We start from the raw sequence: 24,424 nt of genomic DNA on the forward strand, positions 1-24,424 counted from the left end.
AACAAATATGCACACCTCTGATCCTGCAACTTCACATCTTGAAACCTCCCTTCACACATGCTTTTGCAAAATACAGTGCCAAATATAGCACAGTGGAAGGCTAGTCACTGAACCAGAAACAAAACTAAAAATAATCTAACTACTCATTGATCCAAATAAATTCACATATTATATATTACCCAGCTGTGGGAAATGATGAGTTTGAATAGTACACATGAAGTGAAGAAGCAGGTTTGCAAAATGCTACAAATGACTTCAGATTGGCAGACTGACACCATTATATATGAATATTTGCACAAGCATAGGAAACATCTTGAAGACAGTGCTGCAAACCGATAATGAGGATTTTTTTTTATGTTACAAAATTTCATCTATCCAACTTATGGGAAGATGATAAATTATCAAAATAATGCCAGTTCCAGGATGCATTCATTATCCCATTCAGTGTAAAATCTTTAAGTATGTATAAATATAAAATATAAGTATGTAAAAAAATATATATATTATACATATATACAACATATATACACACTATAAATAGATACAGGTAGTGGGTTTTTTAATTTTTTTCATTGATTCTTCGTGAATTTCACATCATGCACCCAATCTCACTCATCTCCCTGTCACTTCATATCTGCCCTCAGTCCTCACAACCTCCCCCTACAAGAGTATAAAAATGGGGCTGAAGAGATGGCTCAGCGGTTAAGAGCACTGGCTGCTCTTCCATAGGCCCTGAGTTCAATTCCCTGGCTACATATGATTGATGGCTCATAACTATCTATAATGGGATCTGATGCCCTCTTGTGGCACGGCACACAGGTACACATGCAAATAGAGCATCCATAAAAATAAATAAATCTTCAAAAACAACAACAAAAACAAACAAAAATCTCCTTGGAAGCTGGTGTCAGTGTGTCTCACAGTACACCCTTTTGTCTACACATCTTTACTTGCAAATGTTCATTGCAATTGGTCTGGTCTGAGGCTTCTGGCTTCTGGCTTCTGCTATACTATCAATTCTGGATCACCACCAGGACTTTTCTCAGACATCCCACTGTCCTGTGTCATGGATATTCTGCAACTTTGGATCTGTGGGAGCAGCACCTTCATGCCATCCTGCAGATCCTAGATGAGGTAGATGTTGGAGTGAGCCAACTCTGATCAAAGCCCTGGATCTGGGCCTGGGTAGCAGCTGAGCTGGTCAGCCCACCAGCTTTCCAGCACTGCCCAGGCTAGATCACCCAATGCCACAGACAAGGGGCTGGGCCAGCTTCTAACTGTGCTGTTGAGGAGAGGTGCAGAGTGCTGCAGCTAATGAGGGGCAGGACCTGTTCTTCAGCTCTTATGAGCCTGGGGTCAGCTCTCCAGTCTGCTGCAGTTGGCAAGAGCAAAGTAGAGAAGGCCCATCCCACATCACCATGCAGCAGATGAGGGGTGGAGCCAGCTCTCCTGTGCTCTTATCCTCTAGCCAGCTCACCCATGCTGCCAACACCAGAGTCAGCTCTACTGTGCTGCCTAAGCAAGGTGCCCATCCACTCTCCCAAGTACTGTAGCCACTGAGGGGCATGGCCAGCTTTCCAGAGTGTTGCAGCCAGTGAGAGGTAGGGCCAGCTCTGCACAGCCCTTGAACTTCAACATTGTCCCAAGAAACAGCCCAGATTAGGATCATCCACATGGCCTTTGGTGTTAATGGGTCACATACACTGACACAGACCCCTACTGCTTCATAGCCATGGACCCAGACATGGCCCACAGTGGCAGCAGAAGCTGGGACTTCCTCATGGCCTGCCTCAGGAGGTGGGGCAGGCTCCTCACATCAGGTTATTCCTCTCCACCTGAGTCTCCAGTTCCACCTCTCTGTCTTTCCCCCCAGTCCAACACGCCGGTAGTGGCTCCGGCAGAGGACAAGCCATGCAGCTAGTGGGTCTCTTGGTGTCTGCAGCCCACCCCTGCCACATGGCTAGTGGCCTGCATGCCTCTGGATATTTTCTGCCCACCCAGCCCAAGTGGGCCTCTGGCTTTTTTTTTGGGGGGGGGGGACAGGTTATGGGGACAAACTTATCTTGTAATTGTCTAGAAGCAAATAAATTCCTTAACGATTAAAAATGCAAAACAAACACAACTTCCTAAGCCTCCCTACCCCATCTCTAGCTTAGGAGCCATTCCAGCCAATAGCATCTGAACCTTGACCTTTTTTATAATCAGGTGTAAATCACCTTCCAACAGTAACTGCACCCCATGACTCACCCTCTGCACTAGCTCTCAAACAACAACTTGAAAATCAGATTGTTTCTAACGCCAAACACAAGATCCAATTTCACCAATTCTATTCTTTGTTTATTTATTTTATTCATTCACTTTACATCCTGCTCGCTGTCCCCCTCCCTGGTCACCTCCTCCACATTCCTTCCCTATTCCCCCCCATGCGGACCCCCATCCTAGCACTTCAAGCCTCCGTGCAGCCTTAACACTTTTGTTTTTAATTCCTTGTCCCCATTGGTTTTTCTTTCTATTTAGTTTTCCAAAGATACTTTACCTGTGGTTTGAACGACACAACTAAGTTCCTAGTTTAGAGTTTCAGTTCAATCCTATGCTTTAGTTTTAATTCCTCTTATCTAAACGTTCTAACGAGACATGGAAGTATCATTGCTATGGTTTGGATGCGGGCTGTTCCCCAGAGGCTCACATCCTAGAGAGCTGGTCACCAGTATGGTAGAGGTGGTGGAATAGTAGAGCTGGGGCTCTGGGGACCTCTAGGCCCTGGAGGCAGAGCATCACAAATGAATTAGTGCTGCTCCATGGCAGTTCTCGCTCCCCCTGGACCACAGCAAGCACTCCAAGGGCTGCTATAAAGCAGCTTCTTCCAGCTCTCTGGCTTCCAGTCCCACCACTCAATCTCTTACACACACACACACACACACACACACACACACACACACACACAGGCCATGATACTATCTACTATGTAGTGATTTACCCAGAAAGCCCTGAGCTCAAAAGGTGGAACTGCTCAAAATGGGACTTTCAGTCTCTAAATTTATGAGCTAAATAGATCTATTCTCTCTAGAAAACAACTCACCTCAAGTATTTTGTTAGAGCAACACAAAACAGACTAAGCCAAGAATAGTTTAATAAAAATAACTATGCTTAAAGCCAGGTGTGGTAGCACAACCTTTAATCCCAGCACTGGAAGATAGAGAGGCAGGTGGAGTTCAAGGCCACCCTGATCCCTAGAGGGAGTTCTAGGACAGCTAGAACCACACAGAAAAACCCTGTGTCCTAAATAAACAAATGTGAATTAAAAAGTATCTTAGCCAGGAGGTGGTGGTGCAAGCCTTTAATCCCAGCACTTGGGAGGCAGAGACAGGCGGATTTCTGAGTTCTGAGTTCGAGGCCAGCCTGGTATACAAAGTGAGTTCCAGGACAGCCAGAGCTATACAGAGAAACCCTGTCTAAAAAAACCAAAAAGTATGCTTAAAACCTGAGTAGAGCTTCTTTAAACACTCTCCACTGTTATCTCATTATAAACCAGCAAATTAACTCTATAGTCAAGCATGATTTTCCCTCAATCCTTACTGCTGATCACAGCTAATCAGTTACAAATCCCTCATCTATTATGCTCTAAAGTCCACTCACTTTTCATGCATCTTCCAGGACCTCTGAGGAAAACTTACCTCATCCCTCATCTTTCCTTCACTCACCATTTCCTCTATGCTCTCCAGTAGTTTATTGGTTACTCTTCGGGGCCACTGTTTGTACACATCTCTTTTGAGACTCAGGGGATTAAATTTGTATTTGAAAATGGTAGGACTCAACTGTTTGCTAAATAAAAAGCAATCTTATGATTGCATAAATTTGTAATGTTAGGTTCAGTGCTGAAGCAGGACTAAGAGGTCAAGACTGGTCTAGGCAAGACTCTCAAAAAAAAAGTAATCTTATTTAAAGTGCAAAGTATACTTAAATGTTCAAATAGGTATGCCTACATTTAATGTCTCTTTAAGTTTATTAACAGGTTCTACTGTGTTTGAGGTATGTAATAAATGTTCTAAATATATTTCAACACGTACCAAATGGCCAAGTGTTAAATTTAACTTTCCATTGAACTACAATAAATCAGTACAACATACACATAAAACACTGGTTTTTTAAACATTAGACAGCAGCAAGGCAGGGTGCAGCTGATCCCTCAGAAAGGAAACACTGCCTGCCAGCTACTTCCAGGTCACAACACAGTGAGTCTTGGAGACAATGCTGGCTCATGTTAAAGAACAGCGTATTAAAGGAAGAACGCAATGGCAGCAAGTGCTGCAGAGGTCTGAAGAAAGGTTTCCTGGAACTGTTAGCTAAATACAAACTGAGCATCTGAGGTTGAGAAGGGATCCAAGAGCAGTATACCAAGCAACACTTAGGACCAAACAGGGTTTGGAATACTTCATACTCTCCCCAACAGAGTAGGAAAAAGCAAAACTCCTGTAGCCCATCAGATAACATGCAGCCTCCACAGAAGCTGCCCACATTGGGAAATCCAAGCGTCACCACTAACAAAACCTAAACATGGACCTTGAAACAACCCTACAGAGTACAAATAATCTAACTGTGCATTCCAACTGCAGCCAGCTCTCTGGAAAAGTACACTTCGAGGAGGCAATAAGGAAAAACTCAACGGTGGGCAGACAATATGCAAAGGAGAGAAGTCTAACAGGGAGAGAAAAATGGGCTACAACTGCACACCTAGAATTGATATTACACACTGATATTAGCACCTATTTCTGCAGGATTCCAGCGTGGACTGAAGACTAGCCAGAGAGTAAACATCAAGGACTGAACTTTGGGTTTTTTTCTTTAGGAGTGGCCACTTTTGGACAGCCAGTCCACATCCTGTACGCCACACTAATAAATCTCCCTTTAATATACATAAACACATTCAATAAATTATGTTCCACTAGAGAATCAATTAATACACTGTGCTCCATACAGTCAAGAGGGAAGAAAACATGATCACGATAAAGGAAGAAACATAAGACACCAGACTAAAGCAGAGCTTCTGAGAATGCAAGAAGGGGAGCCCTGCAGATGAGCAGATTAAGCTGAGAGGAGTGGGTGGGGAGATGGGAGAGAGGATGAGGTGAAGGGTTAACCAAAACCAAAGACTATGAAAAATGCCATATACATGCTTGATAAAACGAAGTATGAAGAGGTAGCCTGCACAGGTTATTAAGTGAACAATTCAATGCCAGGGTGGGATACCTCCTTATGAGTTGTTAGTCAAGGAGTTTCTACAGCCAACAAAACAATACAGGTAACTGCCACTGCTGGTGGTTGCTGGTAGGCCATATTACTGAAGATAGCGCATGGAACTGAAATAGAAGTTTCCTCCCTGCTGGTTAGCTCTAATAGTGCTGGAAGGTGCTATGTAGGTTGTTGGGGGTGAATTTTCATCAACAGGCTTACTCATCTGAACTACATTACTAACCTGCCAGGCAAGATCTGCCCACTGATGCAATAAAGGCAAATTATGGGAATAACCAATGGCTTTCTAACTGGAACAAGAGGGAGTTCACATCTGGTACTGCAAACCAAAGGCCCTAATAGCTGGTGGGTCACAGGCTCTAGTGAGGAAGCTATAGCTATAGTTTTACAGAATAATGTGCCCACCACATTATCTTCTAAATACTCTGTTTAGCTACACAGATCAATGATGGACAGTGGTAAACTCAGCCTAACAACCAGACAATGATGAGAATAACTGACTACTGAATGCTCAGGAGATCTACATTATCCTTCTAACTCAGAGAACATCAACAGAGAGGATGCTGTACTCCCTACATGATTTGGCATGGCACTCTTGAACTCAAAGAAGCTGTACTGACCTAGACCAGACCCACATAAGACTGGGCCCATCGACATTTGTTTCAAAGAAGGGACTCACAAGGCTCAACTCCTCCCTGAGAATTTATAGGCAGTTAAAAGTAGTGATGGAATAGGGCCCCACAAGACCTCCCCCTCACCAACAGCGGATAGGCAGTAAATGGTTGCTGAGGGACAGTGAGAGATTTCCTTTAGTGTTGTAGCCACTGGTGAGGAGCTACAATCCTGTAAACAATGCCTCACCTATATTATGTAAGCAACCCTACTGAAACTCACTGGGTCACCAACAAGTCATCAAAGTAGAAAGAGACGAGGTGGAAAGAGAAAGGGAGCCACCAGGAGTGGGAGGACATAATTAGTTAATGGAGTGAGTATGATTAATACATCATATTCATGCACAAAACTGTCGTGACACTGTGTAGTTCCTATATTAATAAAAACATTTAAAAAAGGGAAATATCTCTAAAATGAAAAACATACTAGATGCATTAACTTTAACTTAATACTGAAGTGAAATTGTAGATAATATAATAGAAAATATCACAGCAAAACACAGGAATTTAAAAACAGGCAATTCCACAGCATCAGAATCTATTAAGCATCATTAAAAAAAAAAAAGTAGGTAAAGTGGAGTCCTAAAGGTCAGGTGGGGACAGAATCAAAAACAGGAAGGCAAAGCAGTCTAGAATTGGTCTAGAATGTACCAAATTTGATGAAAATAATGGCAGATCTAAGAAAATCCAGTAAATATTTTAACAAATTAAAAACCATCCATGTGAATCATAGCCAAATTGCTAGAAACAAAAGACCATCTTCCCAGCAATGAGAAAAGAGAGTGAGGGGGCCAGCAGGCCTGACACCTAGGCAGCCGGAAGCAGGCCAATGACATCAGCTCTAACAATGGAAAGAGGGGAAAGTGTTAACAGACACACATGATAAAATATATATATACCTTTCAAAGATTAAGACAAAATAAAATTCTCACTACTCAAAGAGCTGTGAGGACTCATCATCAGCTGATCACAAGAAATTAACTATGAAAAGAAATTCTTCAGGCAAAGAAAAACAATACCAGATGGAACCTGGACCTACCAATGTAATAATGAAGGATGAAATGTTAAAAACTGAGATATAAGAGTATTTCCTCAGTTCGTAGTTGCTTTTAAAATAATAACGATAAAAATAGCAATTGATTAGACACTGAAGTGAAAAGCACGACAGAGAGAACAAAGGATGTGGTGGGTGAGCAGTGAGAAGTCAGCCATTAGATGCAATGTCATGTATGAAATGTATGTGCAGAGCTAAAGCTATAAGCCCTACAGTGACCACCAGAGAAACCAAACAGAATTAACAAAAACAGTGAGCAGTGGGAGGGTACGGGTGATGCCACCCTCTCCTGCAGAGACAAGGCTAAGGCTCGGCTCACCTCACCTCACGGCTTGACAATAGCATGGCAAGGCAGGACTCACAAGCTGGTTCCTCCCTCAAGCACAGACCTGCTGCTTGACTTACTAAATCTAAAAATACCACAACTATCCTCTGCCTTCCAAAACAATAGCCAATTATATTAAGAAGAAAGAACATCTCTACAATGACTAAGACATTTGCTTTCTGATAGTTTCTGGCTTTTTATGTTTTACTCCTAAGTCAACCCATTCTTGCATGTACAAGATACATCTTGTTCTTACCACCATAAAGGCTAGATCAGTCTATGCTGAAGCAGTGGACCTATCTGTCCTCTGGATGCCAGCAGACCTACCCAGCTGTGAAAATCAACTCTCCAGAAGTCATCCCAAGTTGCTGGTGGAGCAAAGCTGACTTTAGCACTTTTGACTGTGGTGCCTTATATTACAATTAAATGGACACATCTATGCCTTGCATTAACTACTAGCAACACTCACCTGCCAGTCCTCAAGTGTCTAAGTAACCAGCAGAAAACCTTTCAATCAAGAGTTCACTTAGACCCAAGGCCAGGCCTTACTTATCTCTCTGCACTCCTCAAAGGCCTTATCGAAAACAAAACCATACTTACTGAACTGAACAAACCGAAAGATGAAGGAATTGTCAAGCATATGAAATTGAGGGACATGTGCTAACAGGTGACATCACTGAATGACAAGCCCGGCACTTAGACAAGAACTGTTTGAAGGTAACCATATTTGCTTTCTTAAACAGAAAAATGTCATTGGCTCTCCCACCGCATTCCAGGTTTGGCTTCTCTTTAAGCACAGCCAGCCACTGGTATTTCAAGTATCAGGGCCTTGTTGACAGATATTAAGTATGAACTGTAACTCCTCTAAAGCGACTGTAAATACAACTTCAAAAAGAAAATACACAAACTAAAACCTTAAGAGTTATTGTCAGCCAGGCGGTGGTGGCGCACACCTTTAATCCCAGCACTTGGGAGGCAGAGACAGGTGGATTTCTGAGTTCGAGGCCAGCCTGGTCTACAGAGTGAGTTCCAGGACAGTCAGGGCTACACAGAGAAACCCTGTCTCGATAAACCAAACAAACAAACAAACAAAAAAGAGTTATTGTCAGTGTGATCATGCTGTCAAGACCACACAGTTATGTTCTTAATATTGTGCATTATCCTCTACAAGATTGTTTCTAAACAAAATCCTGGTAGATTTTGGAATCATGGAACACCTGCAACTCCCTGAGTTAACGAACAATAATGAAAAGCACTGCAGATACAGAAAGCCTCTGCCCCCGGCTTCGAGGAGCAAAACTCAGTGAGTGAATCTGACACACAAGGCATGCTGCTTGACTCACAGGAGAGCCCATATAAGCCTGCACATAGGCCATTCACTAATAGGATATATAAGGAGCAACTAAAAAAGGAAGAGTGTGAAATATGATGTTAAGGTTTGAACTTAAGAAAAGCAGAGGAGAGGCTGGAGAGATGGCTCAGCAGTTAAGAGCACCGACTGCTCTTCCAGAGGTAATGAGTTCAATTCCCAGCAACCACATGGTGGCTCACAACCATCTGTAATGGGGTTCGATGCACTCTTCTGGTGTTTGTGTGAAGATGGCTACAGTGTACTAATATAAATAAAAATAAAATCTTAAAAAAAAAAAGAAAAGAAAAGCAGAGGAAAAGCAGAGCCTTCACCAATTACACAATGACTGGAAGATGGTGCTTTCCATCACTATGGCAGTATCCAAAGATGAACTAATGAACAGATTTACTTAATGTTAAACTTGGAAATGTTACTCTCAGAATCATTCACATATCCAGAATTTAAAGCTGAGCCAAGACGAGAAGAGAATATGGGATTAACCAAAATCTAAAGAAATAATCTCCATCAATGGTTCAAGGCAGGTAAAAAGAAGAAAGCAATGGGGAACCACAATTATGTTGCAATCTAAAACGCAGGTGATAGAAATTTTTAAGAAATAGTTCTTAAACTATTGTATGGTCAGCACTAGCCTGAAAAGAAAAATGCCAATTTCTTCTCTGAACACTCCAGACGCCCAGTCCACAGTCAGCAACAAGACAGTACACAACATACTTCTGCACCATAACTGCCATCTGCCAGCTGGAAACCAACAGTTTACACATGTGCATCTAGAATTCTCACGGTAGCACTATGCCCATTATATAAACTGTTTTAAGCAGCCTGTCCAACCTAACAAACCCAAGATAACCTGTCCTGGAAAGGGACCACTGGACGCAGTTTACAACTCTACATAGCTGAGACCAAGGGAAATGCTGGGCTTGGGGGAAGAACTCCAACTCCAAGATACTACAGTACACCATAGGTATCCATCATCTGCTCCCAACTACAGACCTCCCATGTTAAAGACCTTGCTGAAGCAGTCTGAAAGGCTCAAGTCCTTTTTAGGACTACAGTGTGGCTCCCCACCCTCCATCTCCTAGTCCCATCTTCCTAATCCACACTACAACCAACCTGACAAGAAGTAGAAAGCTGACCACGACATTCTCTCGATACACAGACATTTAGAACTGAGAGTGGAAGAGCTCTGTTAGGAACCATGATGCAAAGTCAAGGTGGGTCTGATGTGAACACTCTTACAAAGCAAAGAAAAAGCCCAGGAGGTCTCAGGAGAAGGTCAGTGTTTGACAACTGAAGAGAGCATGCAACTAATAGCAAAGAACTAAGAGAAAACTTGGTGCATTTCAACCTCAAGACTTCCCAGTCTCCAGGCCACTGAGCTAGAATCACAAACTGGACCTTAGCATCAGTGCTCCAACAATATGACAAATGCCTTTTTCTTTTTTTTTTTAAGATTTATTTATTTATTATATGTAAGTACACTGTAGCTGTCTTCAGACACTCCAGAAGAGGGCATCAGATTTCGTTATGGATGGTTGTGAGCCACCATGTGGTTGCTGGGATTTGAACTCGGGACCTTCAGAAGAGCAGTCGGCGCTCTTAACCACTGAGCCATCTCGCCAGCCCCAACAAATGCCTTTTTCAAGTAAGCTAATTCTAATGGCTTTTTGATTCTGGCAGCCAAATAATCCTCAAACCATTAAGGAAGGTCAAAGAAAAAGCTCCCAGTAAGCAGAGGCTAATCCAAAATCTCTCCGCTTCCTCCTTCTGTCAAGTCTAGTCAATAATCCACACAGTCTAAATGCTTATCTCCAGGAGGTCATGTTCAATTAATTTCTTTCTGTAAGCATGAACAGAAAAAAATGAAAATATATGGATCTGCCCCATTTGCTTTTAAGATGGTAAAGCATGTTTTCCCTGTGCCAGAATGCCAGGGTATGCCCAACTTCACACAAGCTAAACTCAAGAGTTCTCTAACCTGGCTCAACACTCATTCTCTCTGAGTGGCTAATTTTTTATTTATTTATTTATTTATTTATTTATTTATTTATTTATTTAACTACTGGGGCCACTTCACAAAAAGAAAAAGAAAAAATGAAAAAAAAAAAAACAAAAAACAACACTTGGATTACCTAAGTAATTGCTCCATCCAAAGTTACTTCAATTGCTTTCCAAACACAAGACAAAGCAACCATTGCTCTAAAAGTCTGAAACCCTTGCCACAACTTAGAAAGACTAGCAACAAAGATGAGTGGAAGGGAACTTTTGCTAACTCCTTTGCCCACTCACCTAAGTTTTTCATATCTCCCTGTGTGACTAGAATTCCCCTATTTATAGCTGGAAATTTCCCTTTACACAACCTGCTGCATTATGATCGGAATTGGCTGAGTTCCTTTCCCAGACACTAAGTCTTTGGAATTAAAATAAAATGTACCATCCTTTCTCCCAAAGGATTTTCTTCTGTTTCCCTGACGAAGCCCTGGAATTCAGAGGCTTGAGAAGGCTAGCAAATCTCTCACTACAGTTCTGGGCCTCCAACTTCAGAATCTTCAACAACTGAGAAACATCACTGGGCACAGAGTATATACTGCCAATTCCTTTCCAGGCAGATCAGTTGAGCAGTTCTGTAGCTATCTACATTAGCCACAGCTCAGCTTATAAACCCACGTCTTCCCCAATTCCCTCATATCCCTTCATCCCTCATAAGTCAGTTACTAACTACACAACTAATTGCTTAATTTACTGCCAACCTATGATTCACAATCCTGCCTGGAAAACACAATCAAGTATGAATAACCAGGTTATTCCTTGAAAAAAATGCTTCTATAGTTTGAAAGATTAGGTGGGACTATTGAAAATGACATCAATCATACTAGGCTGCCTTTTACCAGCACACACACCAACACATACACACACACACACCAAGCAAACACAAAGACATTAAAACAAAATCACCTTTGCATGAATAAATACTCCATCTTTCCTGATGCCCTTATTTTATATATTTTCATACATAACAAAATTGAGTACCAATATAAATAACACTGCTAACAAGGTGAGAAAGATGCAAAGGAAAACAAGCGATTTAGAAGCAAATGGATAATCACAAGGCTATAAAAGAACTGCGAATATTAACTCCAGTATGCGCCAAGGCCATTAGCGATGTGTCTCAGCAGTATTGCTCACCGCAAAATGCCTTAATGCCTAAAGCTAAGCCACCTCCAACTAATAGGGTTTTTTTTTCTTTTCTTTTCTTTTTAAAGACCGTAGGCAGAGCTAAAGGACTGTCACCAAGCTATACCAGGGGTTTAGACTGTACTGTCACTGTGGTCTGGCCAGCCCATTTTCTATTTGATAGCGCAATTCGGATGCTTGGCCAGCCTGGAGGCGACGTGACAGCGATGCAAACAGCGGCATCTGGGGTTAGGGCAGCGCCGGGGACCTGGGTTCGGACGCTGACAGGGAAGGATGCTGCTGCGGAGGACAAAGTGCACCGTCCTCCCGCCCGCGCCCCACGCAGCGAGGCCACGGCGCCCGGCCGCAGTCTGGACCCGGCCCTCTGGCTCCCGGTTCCCTGCCCCGCTCACCAGGCGGCACAGCCTCTCAGCTCCCGGGCATGTCAGCCTCCCGTCACGGCCCGCAACGCCCGGTGGCGCGAGCCGCAGCGCAGCGGCGCTCCCCCTCGCCCGCCCCAGCCCGCGACGCCACCGCCGCCGCCTCCCCACGCCGCCCACTCACTCTCGCGAGAGCCGTCGCACCTCTCGCGAGAACGACCCCGTGGCCGAGCCCGCGCAAAAGGAACAAGGGGTGGGGGGAAAATATCTTCCCACGTGCTCTGGAGGGCAAAGCTGCGGGTCGCCCGTCACGTGACGCGGAGGCGCCCTCTCCATTGGCCAGGCGGCCCTCGGCCCGTGGGAGCTTTAAACCTCGAGCTGACCTACGAACTCTCGGCTGACGTCTTGCGCGCTTCCTGGTGCGTTGCCTTGGGAACGGCTTAACCCTTTCCTCTGGCAAGCGCCCGAGCCCAGGATGCTGGCATCCCATCCGCCACCCTTAGACCTTCCTGGGGCTGGTTTCCCACAGCCAGTGGCAGCCCACGACATCAGGGGTCCAGACACAGCCCATCCTTCAGAATGGGTCTGCCCGGTTCCCAACATCATCAGGGGAAACCACTGAGGAAGCCTTGGGCCCAATCGGAACCTCTGGAGTCAGTCTAAAGGGCAGTGCACTTCCCAACCCCACGGGCCATTGAAATTGGAAAATAAGGCTTTGACCACCAAGAAGCCTAGCCTTGGGTGACAAGCTGTGTGATTCCTGTTTAAATCAGAGGAATCGGTGCAGTCATGTTGCATGGTCTCCTCAAGGACATACGGTCCTCAAACTGGCCGAGAGATGAGAAGGACATTTTGAAGTAGATGCTCCTTATTTGTTTTATCCTCTTTAGGGGAGAGAGACAAGAAAGAGTACAGTCATATCTTCGTTCTCTTCAACAGCTTTTGGCTGCTTTCCTTACACGTTTTAGGCATAATTCCAGGTTGTCTATTGAACACTATGAAGACAAATAGATTAGGTTGTTGAGAGCTGGGGCCGGGTTGGGGGAGGGGGTGGATATCTGTAGGTGTTAACTCGCAGATTATCATCATCTGATGGTGGTGGTTACAATTGGGCCACTGCTTGGGGGTGGTGCCCTTGTGGGAGGAAAGATTCAGGCAGTGATTTGGATAGCAGCCCTACATCGCTAGCAGAAAGTAGAATAATTCACAAGCCCCAAATCCGGATCTAATCTAGCACATTTGAATAACAAGAAATAAACTTGGGATGATAATAGAGGCTAGATCCCTTACTGCTTCATCAACCAAGAAAAGAACTGGGAGTTTAGTCTACAATGAAAAGCTTTGACCTCTTAAAGGGGGGAACAATAACAATTAGTTTAAAAAAAAAAACAAAAAACTAGTAAGCTCTTCCCTGTAGAGAGTGAATTTTACGGAAGCTGAAACAACAAGGAACTCGTCCAGGTAAAAGACAATCCTGTGAGAACCAATTTCCAATGACCTTGACAGTCTCCAAAATGTGTTAAGTCAGAGCCCTAAGCGCTGGCTGCTGACTTGTATTTAAAATATGTAGATTTTTTTTTTTTTTTATCATTTTGTTGTTTTAAACTACTTGAGAAGCGAATGGCCTGAGAGGCCTCTTGCCTTTGGCTTTCTGTCCTCCATTTTCACTACACAGGTAGCCGCATCTCTAAGTTAACTCTAAACAAACATAAAATGGTGTTCTTTGTAGATATTTATTGGAGTAAGATTAGAAAAGAGGGGTTGGAGGCTGAAAAAGAAAAGAAAAGAGTTTAATTAAAAACAAAAGAAATGAGGATGTAAACACTCCACTAACTAACTAGTAACAAGCACAAAGCAAGCCTCTTTATGGTCCTGAGTTTCAACTTCCTTGTACATAAAACAAGGCCATTTGGTCTCCACACAGGCTGGCTAAGACTGAATTCCATTTTGTCAAGCTTGCCCTGGCAGAGTAAGCTGGAGAGGGAAATGAACTTTTCTGAAAGACTCAAGAGTCAGCGGGCTGAGCAGGCCAAGTGAAATCGGACCTCACACACCAACTGAGAGACTGTGACTGTGAGCCAGATACCAGGAATGCTTTCCTCAGAAATGCTGGCCTCAGGGTGTGAAAACGGAAGTAGCGCCACCTGCTCAGCCCCATGGTCCCTTCCTCTGGAGCCACTGTGAATCTATGTTACATCCACAACAGTGCCATGAGCCTGATCAAAACAAGACAACATCTGAAAGTTAACACCTTACTTTTAATAAGATTTAAGGTTACTTTTTAAGAAGGGAAAAATGTGTTAGAAGTATTATTTTAACAAGGCCTTTAAAAAAAAAATTCCCCACTCCTTCAAATAAGGTTATTTTAAAGGCTAGTTTGGAGTGCTTTTTGGAATCTGCAGCTCTCATAAATGATTAATAGAAGCAGCTGCTTGGTATTGCTAATTTAGACAAACAGAGGTCTCAGCTCTACCTTCCAAACATATTTACAGGATCATAAATCATCCGAACTCACTCTAGCAGGGAAGTGATTGTGGCCCCTGTGCTAGCTGCTTGGAATGCTATGGACATAAAGTGAAAAGAAATGTAAGACCTCCTATAGTATCCTTACTTCTTAGAGTCTTTCAAAACATCTTTTACATACACACATACACATGCATGTATATAAATATATACATATATGTAGTTTTACTCCAGTATAACTTACATGTCATGCATTTTCATGTCTTTTGTATATTCACAGAACTATGTACCAACATTATAATCTAATTTTTCAAACTGACTTTGTCCTCCCGTTTTTAAAAAACACCCATTAGCAACCAGTAACCCACTATCTCACCCTCAGTCCCAAGCGATCGCTAATAATCTTTGTTTCCATAAACTTGCCTAATCTGGGTATTTAATATTCATGAAATTAAATAGCATATGACCTTTTGTCAATTTACTCACTTAGTACATTATTCTCAAGGGTCATCCATGTAATAACATGTATCAGGATTTCATTTCTTTTTAATGACATAATGATCCTATTCTATGCATATAGCATATTTTACTCATCATCTTATAGTTGATAGATATGTGGGTTGTTTTCACTTTGGGCTAGTAATAATGTGTACTGAACATCTATCTAACATTTTGTGGTAGATGTTGCTTCCCATTCTTAATTTTTTAAAAAAAATATATGCTTATGGGGCTGGAGAGATGGGTCAACAGAGCACTGGCTGCTCTTCTGGAAAACCTAGATTAGGTTTCTAGCACCCACATAACAGCTAACAGCTGTTTATAACTCTAGTTCTGGGGGACCCATGAACTCTGTGGGCACTGCATGCACACTGACATGCATGCATTAGAGTATATGCATATACATATGTATGTGTATATATATATATGCATATACATATGTGTATATATATATGCATATATGTAATAAATCTTTGTAAAATTAAAGATCATAAATTTGTCTAGTTTACAAAGTCCTTCTTTCAGTCTGCACACACTTTCTTTGTTCCTATGGCAGGGGGCGCCTGCTCTATTTTAAGCACGTTTAGCGTACCTGCAGACACCTGTACTCATTCGCCTGCTTAAATCCTGTGGTTCTCCTTGAGGCCTGTCTAGATTTCATTACTCCCATGCTGTTCTCTCTTTCAGGGCCCAACCCTGCTTCAGACCTTGCCTCCTCACACTCTGCCTTCAGCCCTGCGCATCTTTTCTGTTTCCCTCATCTATGACTGCCCAGAATCCAGGACCTGCCCTCTCTGTTGTCACTTCTGCTGGAAGTCTTGTCTTAACTCCCTCCATGAAGTACACTCCTCTTTAGAGAGGACTCTGCCTTTTCTCTGACACACTTGCCCACATATACCAATTTTCATTTGTGTGGTTATAGTTAAGTAATGCCCATCTCTTCTGCTAGACCTAAGGATCCAAGCAGGAATCACATCTATATTTCTTAGCAGTAAAGTCTGGGTAAAAGTTACAATCTAAACTCGTGCTGGCTAAGGGTAGCCAAGGCCGAGGCCTGCTGTAGACTTGTTCTGATGCAAATTCTTGAAGAATTCAAGGTTGAAAAGAAAGGAGGACAGTATACAAAAGAGTCAAGGCAGCAGGCTGCCAAGTTACAGAACACAGCCTGTCTCTAAGGACACCTATGCAAGCATCAGAGAAAGCCTCTCACAGCTCCAGAAAAAAACGTTTATTTCTTGCTTGTGTTTATAGCCCTGGCCATTGAGCCCAGGGCCTCAGGCACACCAGGCAAGCAGTCTCACACTGAGCTATGGCCATCTCCAGCCCAGTTTTTACTTTCTATTCTGAGATAATCCAACTAAATTAACCCAAGCTGGCCTGGACCTCAGTCTGTAGACTAGTCAAGCCTTGAGCGTGGGCTCATCTGAGTATCAGGCCTCAACAACCTGAGTAGCTGGGATTTTAGGCCAGGCCTGGCGTCACATGGATATTTTAGTAAACAAATTGCTAGTGTCTCCTCCAATGTAACCTTTTGTAATGAATGAAAAAAGGTGCTTTCACTTGTAGACATGATCCAGTGGAGACAAGATACTTGGGTGATAGGCACTTAGAAGCACTATGGCCTAGAAGCATTGATCTGTTCTTGATCCTATCTGGCACTAAACGTCATAGTGCATGCTAAAATCAACTAGTTCGGTCTGGTCCTGCCTGTCGGTGAAACTGAGTATCCTACACAAAGCTGTCTCCCAACTGCATCTCTGCATGACATTCTGACTACAAAGGAAGGCATCATCTTTCCCCAGAAGATCTGGAGCTTTGCACCAGCAACCTTGGATAGCCAAAGCAGATTCCATGTCGCTTCCTGTTTGAAAACTTGACTTGCCCTTGGCTGAGTTCCTGGATTCCTCCCTGAGCCATATTGCATGAGTGATGGACCCAGCTGTCAGTTCACTCATAAAAAAAAAAAAAATATGTCAAGCTCTAGTACACATCCTTCAGTTCTTAACTTTGGTTCTTTGTTTGTTTGTTTTTTTATGACTATATGTTAACACAGACTCATGTAGAACATTAGAAAATTTAGGAAGAGACAGTGAAACCCTCTTATACTGTGCATTATCACAGCATTATTATTTGATAATAACCCAATGTTAAAGATTCTGAAAGTAGAAAGATACAAATTATATAAACCATTTCAATATACTAAGGCCTTTCTAAACTGAAGTGATGAAGTTCCTACCACTTTTTTGTTTGCTTATTTTTGCTTTGTTTGAAGTGGTGGGGATCCAACCAGGGTCTTGTACTCTACCACTGAGCTCTCCCCTCGGTCTCCATACCTTCCTCTTAAGAGTGTATTAACAGTGTTAGTTTTCCATTGCTGTGATAAAATATTATGATCAAGAGCAATTTAAGGACAAAAGGCATTTTTTTCAGCTAGTAGTTCCAGAGCACTATAGTTCATTAATGGTGGAATGTCCTGGCATGATAGCAGGAAGAGGAAGTAGATCACATGTTGTCCACACACAGGTAGCAGAGCAAGAGACAGCAAGAAGTGGAGTGAGGTTTATATGCTCAGAGCCTCTGTGTGTTTGTGTCTGTGTGTGTGTGTGTGTGTGTGTGTGTGTGTGTATGTGTGTGTGTGTCTGTGTGTGTACATAAATACATAAACATACTTCTTCCATCAGGACATATATGTGTATCTGTATATATAGATATATATATATATATACATACATTACATATAATATACTTCATATATGTATATACATGGTGAAGAGGTTCATCATGCAAGAGTGGACATCATCTCTCCACTTTGACATCCTTAAATACATATGTGTATATATATATATATATATATATATATATATATATATATGTATATGCATATGCAATATACTCCAGCTCCTGAAGGATCCATAACCTCCCCAAACAAGAGTCACCAACTGAGGACCAAGTGTTCAAATAACTGAACCTATCAGGGGCATTTCTCATTCAAACAACTACAAAGAGCATAAACATCATGTCACAGCCTGTTAACAATGTTTATAACATACACACCTGTTACTTTGTAGCAAGTCTCTGGACCTATAGAAATACAATTGCACCATTATTAGAGTATCGTACCTAGTAATGTTTTAATATACAGAAAGAGTCATTAAATACTCAAAGGATCCTGAAGCCATGGCTCTGCTTAGCCTTTGTGTACATGTTGGTGGGGGGTATGTATACTGCGAGTATATAGTCATATGTGCATGTAATTGCTAAAGAGGCCAGCAGAAGGTATCAAATTGTTGTGAGCCAAAATATGTGAGTACTGGGAACCAAATTCTGGTCCTCTTCAAGAAGAGCAAGCACTCATAAGCACCGAGCCATCTCTCCTGCCCACCACGACTGGTATTAATAAATACCACAGGGGCTAATTCAGAAGTACTGCTCCAAGGGAAGGCCTTCTTTTTTTCTTTTTCTTTCTTTCTTTTTTTCTTCTTTTTTTGGTTTTGGTTTGTTTTGTTTTTGTTTTTTTGGTTTTTTTTTGTTGTTGTTGTTGTTTTGTTTTTTTCGAGACAGGGCTTCTCTGTGTAGCCCTGGCTGTCCTGGAACTCACTTTGTAGACCAGGCTGGCCTCGAATTCAGAAATCCACCTGCCTCTGCCTCTGCCTCCCAAGTGCTGGGATTAAAGGCGTGCGCCACCACTGCCTGGTTAAGGCCTTCTTGACTAGCAAAATAAATTGAAGTGTTATTACATATCATATTCAAATATAATAACTATTCTGATTAAATCATCAAAACCTTAGGTATCAATAATTTCCAATGTATAACAATCAGGTGAACTTTCTTTTAAGAAAATGTAATGTGTGATTTTTAAAATTCAAAAACAAGCATTTTTGAAAGGATATATTCAATGCAATTACTTAATAAGACAGTTTTCATTGCCCTGCTTACTTTAAATGGCCACCATATAGAGAAGTACAAAGCCTTATACAAAGCTGGTTTTAAATGTGACAAATTCAAAAAAAAATCACGAAAGTTACCGAGGGTTTCAAGAGCATTTAAGGATATCAAAGTGGAGGGATGATGTCCACTCTTGCACGATGAACCTCTTCATCATGTGACAGCACATGCTGAAAGAGCATAGATAACTTCTCCTAGACTATAGGGTTTCAGGTCAGGGTATTTGTTTGTTTGGGGTTTTGGCATGCTCTCACAAGGAGAACAAAGAGAAGAATAGATCTAGCGTGGGCTGATCCTGTGGCCACTGTTCCCAGCCCTGGGTGGTTCTTTCTCCTTTTCATGGGAGTAAGAGCATCTTTGCTCCACAGTTAATGTGAAATGCCCACGTGAGACGAGAGCTTTAGTTAGAGCTCATGTATGTGAAAGATGGATGTCCTATGTATACACTTCAGTCATTAGACGCTGTGATAAAGGTCTAGGGCAAAAGTAGCAGAGCTTTGAAGGCACTCTGACTTCAGGAATTCTCTCTTCTACTTGGAACGTTAAAACCTATTAAACTATACTAGACAGGTATAGCCTGACTCTACACTCTGTCTGTTCTCTGCTTGTTATAGAGTCTTTGGGGACATCTTGAATAAACATGGCCGATTCCCCATGATGGCACTTATGAAAGCCTGTTCTATAGCCAGTCCTTTATGAACATGAAAGTAGATATCATCACTGGCCTGCACCATTCCACGGTGAGTCTAAGCTCCTGCGTCTGAAGGATGCAGCTATCAAAAAAGAAGTGCATGAACAGCAGCGTGGTACTGAGAACAAAAGAGGCACAGACCCTCCTAGTCTGGGCTAGTCACACCTCACAGTAATCAAGTGAGTTAGTATCAGAGGTGAGGCTGCTAGGAAACACGTTAGGTACACACTTCAACCTGGTTTTGTTTAACACATAGAATGGAAGACCTGGGCAGATTATAGAAACTGAGGCTGAACAGCTACTGTGCAAGACATGTCCAAAGTTCCTCTTCCTCTTCTAGGAGAAAAAAAACATTTTTGTCTCAAATATAAGAGAAAAAAAAAATAGAACTATCTTCAAACGGAATGGGTAGACCAGGCTAGCCTCAAACTCACAGAGAGCTGCCTGTCTCTACTTCCCGAGTGCTAGGATTAAAAATGTCTGCCACCAAGCCTCACGGAATGGGTTAATTTTATTTAAAAAAAAAATAAATGGGTATCAAAACATACTTTTTCCATGACAGGTGTAGTTCTGGCTGTTCCTAGAACTCCCTCTGTAGATGAGGCTGGCCTTGAACTCAGAGATCTGCTGCCTCTCTGCCTTCTGAGTGCTGGGATTAAAGGCATATACTGCCACCCATTGGCCAAAATATTTCTTAATATCTATATTATTCTTTGTAGAGCCCACATTTATAAGATCTCCATCTATTGTTTTGTCATAGTCTGTCTTATTTCTAAGCTGATTTTAATCTTCTTCCAGTGTCCTTACATCATGATTGACAGTGCAGGTTGCTACCTTTCTCAGTCGGTGTAATAAGATCCAAGAGGCCTTGTTATCTGTAAACCCTGGCAGGGTATCATGGCTGTAACAGGACTCCCACAGATGTCTTGTCTAACAGGAAAATACCGTGTAATTTTCTCTTTTCTTTGTTGATGGCCAGTAGCTGATCTGAAGTCACCACTTAAACTCTCAAAGAAAGTGAAAACTGTGGTAAAGAAGGTCTCTCTCTCTCTCTCTCTCTCTTTTTTTTTTTTTTTTTTTTTTTTTGGTCTGGCTGGAAGACATGACTTTTAAAATTAGGAAAGAAAACTCCCGTTTCTCAGGTGTCACTTGAACTCTAGTTCTAAACTTGAAACTTTGTTACTAGTTGACATGTTCTGTAACAAAAACAAACAACTGACAAAACAAAACAACAACATCCCTCACATTTCTTGTTCATTCATCTCTGTGTGATTCTGAGACTTCCGCAGCAACGAAGTTCCAAGAAGAATCTATTCAACTGAAGTCTGCTAATTTTCCCATTATCCTATTATATTTTTTTAATTATTATCTCTTCCAATCCGGTGTCCTCAGAAGTGCCTTCACTTCTAGCTGACCTCCAGCTGACTGCTCAGTGCCGCCTTTTGCTACAAAATCCTCGCATTTAGATGTTTTAACTTATACCATTATACATGCAGGCACCCTCTTCTGCAGCCAAAGCATTTAATTATTTTGGTTTGTTTTGGTGGTGGTGGTGGTGGTGGTTGTGTTTGAGGCAGGGTTTCTCTTTGTAGCCCTACCTGTCCTGAAACTCACTCTGTAGACCAGGCTAGCCTGGAACTCACGGAGATCTGCCTGCCTCTGCCTCACTAGTGCTGGGATTAAAGGTATGCACCACTGACACCCAGCACAACACTTAATTCTTTTTTGTTTGTTTGGTTGTTTTTTTGTTGTTGTTTTTTGTTTTTGTTGTTGTTTTTTGAGACAGGGTTTCTCTGTATAGCTCTGGATGTCCTGGAACTCACTTTGTAGACCAGGCTGGCCTCGAACTCAGAAATCCACCTGCCTCTGCCTCCCGAGTGCTGGGATTAAAGGCGTGCACCACCATGCCCGGCTAACACTTAATTCTTAAAGATCTCATACACTCTACATTCCAGTCATTTCTGTGAACGTGTTCTCCTATCTTTGGCGATCTGAGTCTTCCTCCACTGGGTACAACATTCAGTGATGCTCAGTTTCAATCTCTGGTTCAGCTGGTACTGGTGATCTTCAGGTTTTGTTTTCTGTTGTTTTGAGATTGAGACAGGGTCTTACTAGGTAGTTCTGGCTGTCCTGGAACTCACTCTGTAGACTAGGCTGGTATTGAACTCAGAGATTGAGCACTGAGATTAAAGGGGTGCACCACCACCCTCAGCTGGTCCAGTTTCTTTCACAGTTATGACAATAATCTATTAAGGATAAATGAACTCTTTGCTTGCCCTTAGTGAGAAGTTCCTCTCAGCTTGCCCATCATAGAAGAGGGTCCTGAATCCCGCCTACTCTTCATCTGTTCACTTTTGCCAATTTAAGCTTTTACTTTTGCCTAATATTTAATAATCCCAGATCTTAAAGTAATGGACTGTTATGATATACAAGATATACACAAGAACAAAAAGCTTCTGATACAATCTCCAGGCATTCTCTGCCCCATGCCATATATTGTTTCACTAAGCTACCTTTGTAATGGATTTATCACTAAGCTGACTCCAAGAAATATCACAGCATCTTTGTAGCTGTCTCCAGTAACATATGGCTCACTTCCCCTTGTACCAGAGAAACAGAGAGGAATCATCCAGTCTTCACACGGTCCTTCTTTAAGGACCAAGGAGTGTGTACTGACTGGTTTTGTGTGTCAACTTGACACAAGCTGGAGTTGTCACAGAAAAAGGAGCTTCAGGTGAGGAAATGCCTCCATGAGATCCAGCTGTAAGGCATTTTCTCCATTAGTGATCAAGGGGGGAGGGCCCATTGTGGGTGGTGCCATAACTGGGATGGTGTTCTTGGGTTCTATAAGAAAACAGGCTGGACAAGCCAGGGGAAGCAAGCCAGTAAGAAATATCCCTCCATGGCCTCTGCATCAGCTCCTGCTTCCTGACCTGCTTGAGTTCCAGTCCTGACTTCCTTTGGTGATCAACAGCAATGTGGAAGTATAAGCTGAATAAACCCTTTCCTCCCAAACTTGCTTCTTGGTCATGATGTTTTGTCCAGGAATAGGAACCCTGACTTATTGTTCATTGCATTTCTCAAGGGCTTCTCTGTACGTATGTTCAAGGAGATTTTGTGCTCTGTTTTTGGCCACTACAGTCACAGACATTGACTGTCAGCCCTACTTTTCTTTCTCAAAATCATGTCATTATGGATAAGAAAGATATATAGATACTTTTTAGATGGAGAAAGAATGAAAATATACATACTGTTAAGAATAACCTATTTCTGGTATGCCTCTCCAAATGTCTTAGAATAGGCTGATCTGAGAATATTAGCCAAACCCTAAAGAAGTATTGTCAGTACCTCTCTTTCTTCCACCAAAATAACCAATCATCTTCCTTCTCTCCATCTAACTCACTTATTTAAATGTCATCCATTTTTATCTCAGAACACACAAGGTCCATGTAGTTCATGTCATATCAGAATCGTGAACCCCGCTAGAATCAGACAAACTTCAGCAAATACAATCCAAACACGGATGCTAAGAGGCAGACACTTCATCTCTGCAAGCCATCTAAAATCTTTTGAGCACTGATGGGAAAGACTGGGTGTGGTGGTTCGGATAGAAAGATGTCCTGCTCAGGCTCAGGCATTTGGACACTGCCCCAACTGGTGGCACTGTGGGGCGATTTAGCTGGCCATTCTAGAGGAAGTATGTCACTGGAGCTAGGCTTTGAGAGTACATAGCCCTATTTCTCTTTCAGTTCAGTCTTTCTGCTTTATGCATGCTGATAAATATGTGGTCTCTCAGCTTCCTGCCATGCCTCCTACGACTGGTGGATTCATCTTTCTGGAAGAATAAGCCCAAATAACTCCTCCTTCTATAAGTTGCCTTGGTCGTGCTGTTCTATCACAGCAACCGAAAGCAAGATCATACAACCAGGGACCGGGAATGCTGGAATTCCTGCAGCCTCTCGTTCCTACAGAGTTCTTTAACCTTCACCTTCTATCCCAAGGATTTGACTCTCCTCAAGAATTTCTAAGAAACCATTTGTCAGGAACTCCATGAGAGATAAATTCCCCTAACAGGCTAACCTATTAGCCAGTTAACTCCATAGAGTAGTTTCCACAAAACCAGTTTGATCACAATGCCACTTAAACGCAGTGAGAAACCAGGCCTTATTATTAGTGACTCCCAAGGAACTGTCACAGAATTGGGAAATAGGCATTAGCTGGAGTCCAAGCATATTTCTGCTGATCCACAGTATCTTCTGATTCACTATTTTCATATGCTTTCTGGGGCCTTGGCCTGAGAAATTGCAACCAAGCCAAGAGCAGACAAGGAATTCAATGTTGGTACCCTGGAGAAAACAGGGGCTCCCAGGTATGATGTCATCAGTTGCTAAAAAAATTAAGTTAGGTAAGTGTGAGCTGTCTGTAGTGGAGTAAGCAGAGGTGGCTTGGAGCAAAGCAGAAGTCAACGTAGGGCACAACCAAAGCAAAACCTTCAGATAGCAGAAGGGCCGAGTTGATCAAATACAGAGTTGAAGCCAAAAGGATGCCATGTCTCCCAAGGCAAATGGCTTTCAGGTAAGCCTTCTTCAATGCGGCTGAAAGGA

At 42.4% G+C, this 24,424-nt stretch overlaps 1 protein-coding gene across 7 annotated transcripts in view; it reads right to left on the reverse strand.

The window, feature by feature from the left end:
* The window catches only part of Akap11 (A kinase (PRKA) anchor protein 11), a 44,735-nt gene extending 32,210 nt beyond the window's left edge, over nucleotides 1-12,525 (reverse strand). For 3 of the 7 annotated variants that reach the window (XM_006518901.4, XM_006518899.4, XM_006518898.4), the window contains exon 1: nucleotides 12,408-12,525. The gene's annotated coding sequence lies outside the window, so the exon portion shown is untranslated. Of the gene's footprint in view, nucleotides 1-12,256 lie in introns of all 7 variants that reach the window. The other 4 variants (XM_030247771.1, XM_030247770.1, XM_017315981.2 and 1 more) reach the window with 3 other exon arrangements.
* Between the last annotated feature and the right edge of the window lie 11,899 nt (nucleotides 12,526-24,424).

Source organism: Mus musculus, chromosome 14, assembly GCF_000001635.26.
Source record: "Mus musculus strain C57BL/6J chromosome 14, GRCm38.p6 C57BL/6J".
NCBI lineage: Eukaryota > Metazoa > Chordata > Mammalia > Rodentia > Muridae > Mus > Mus musculus.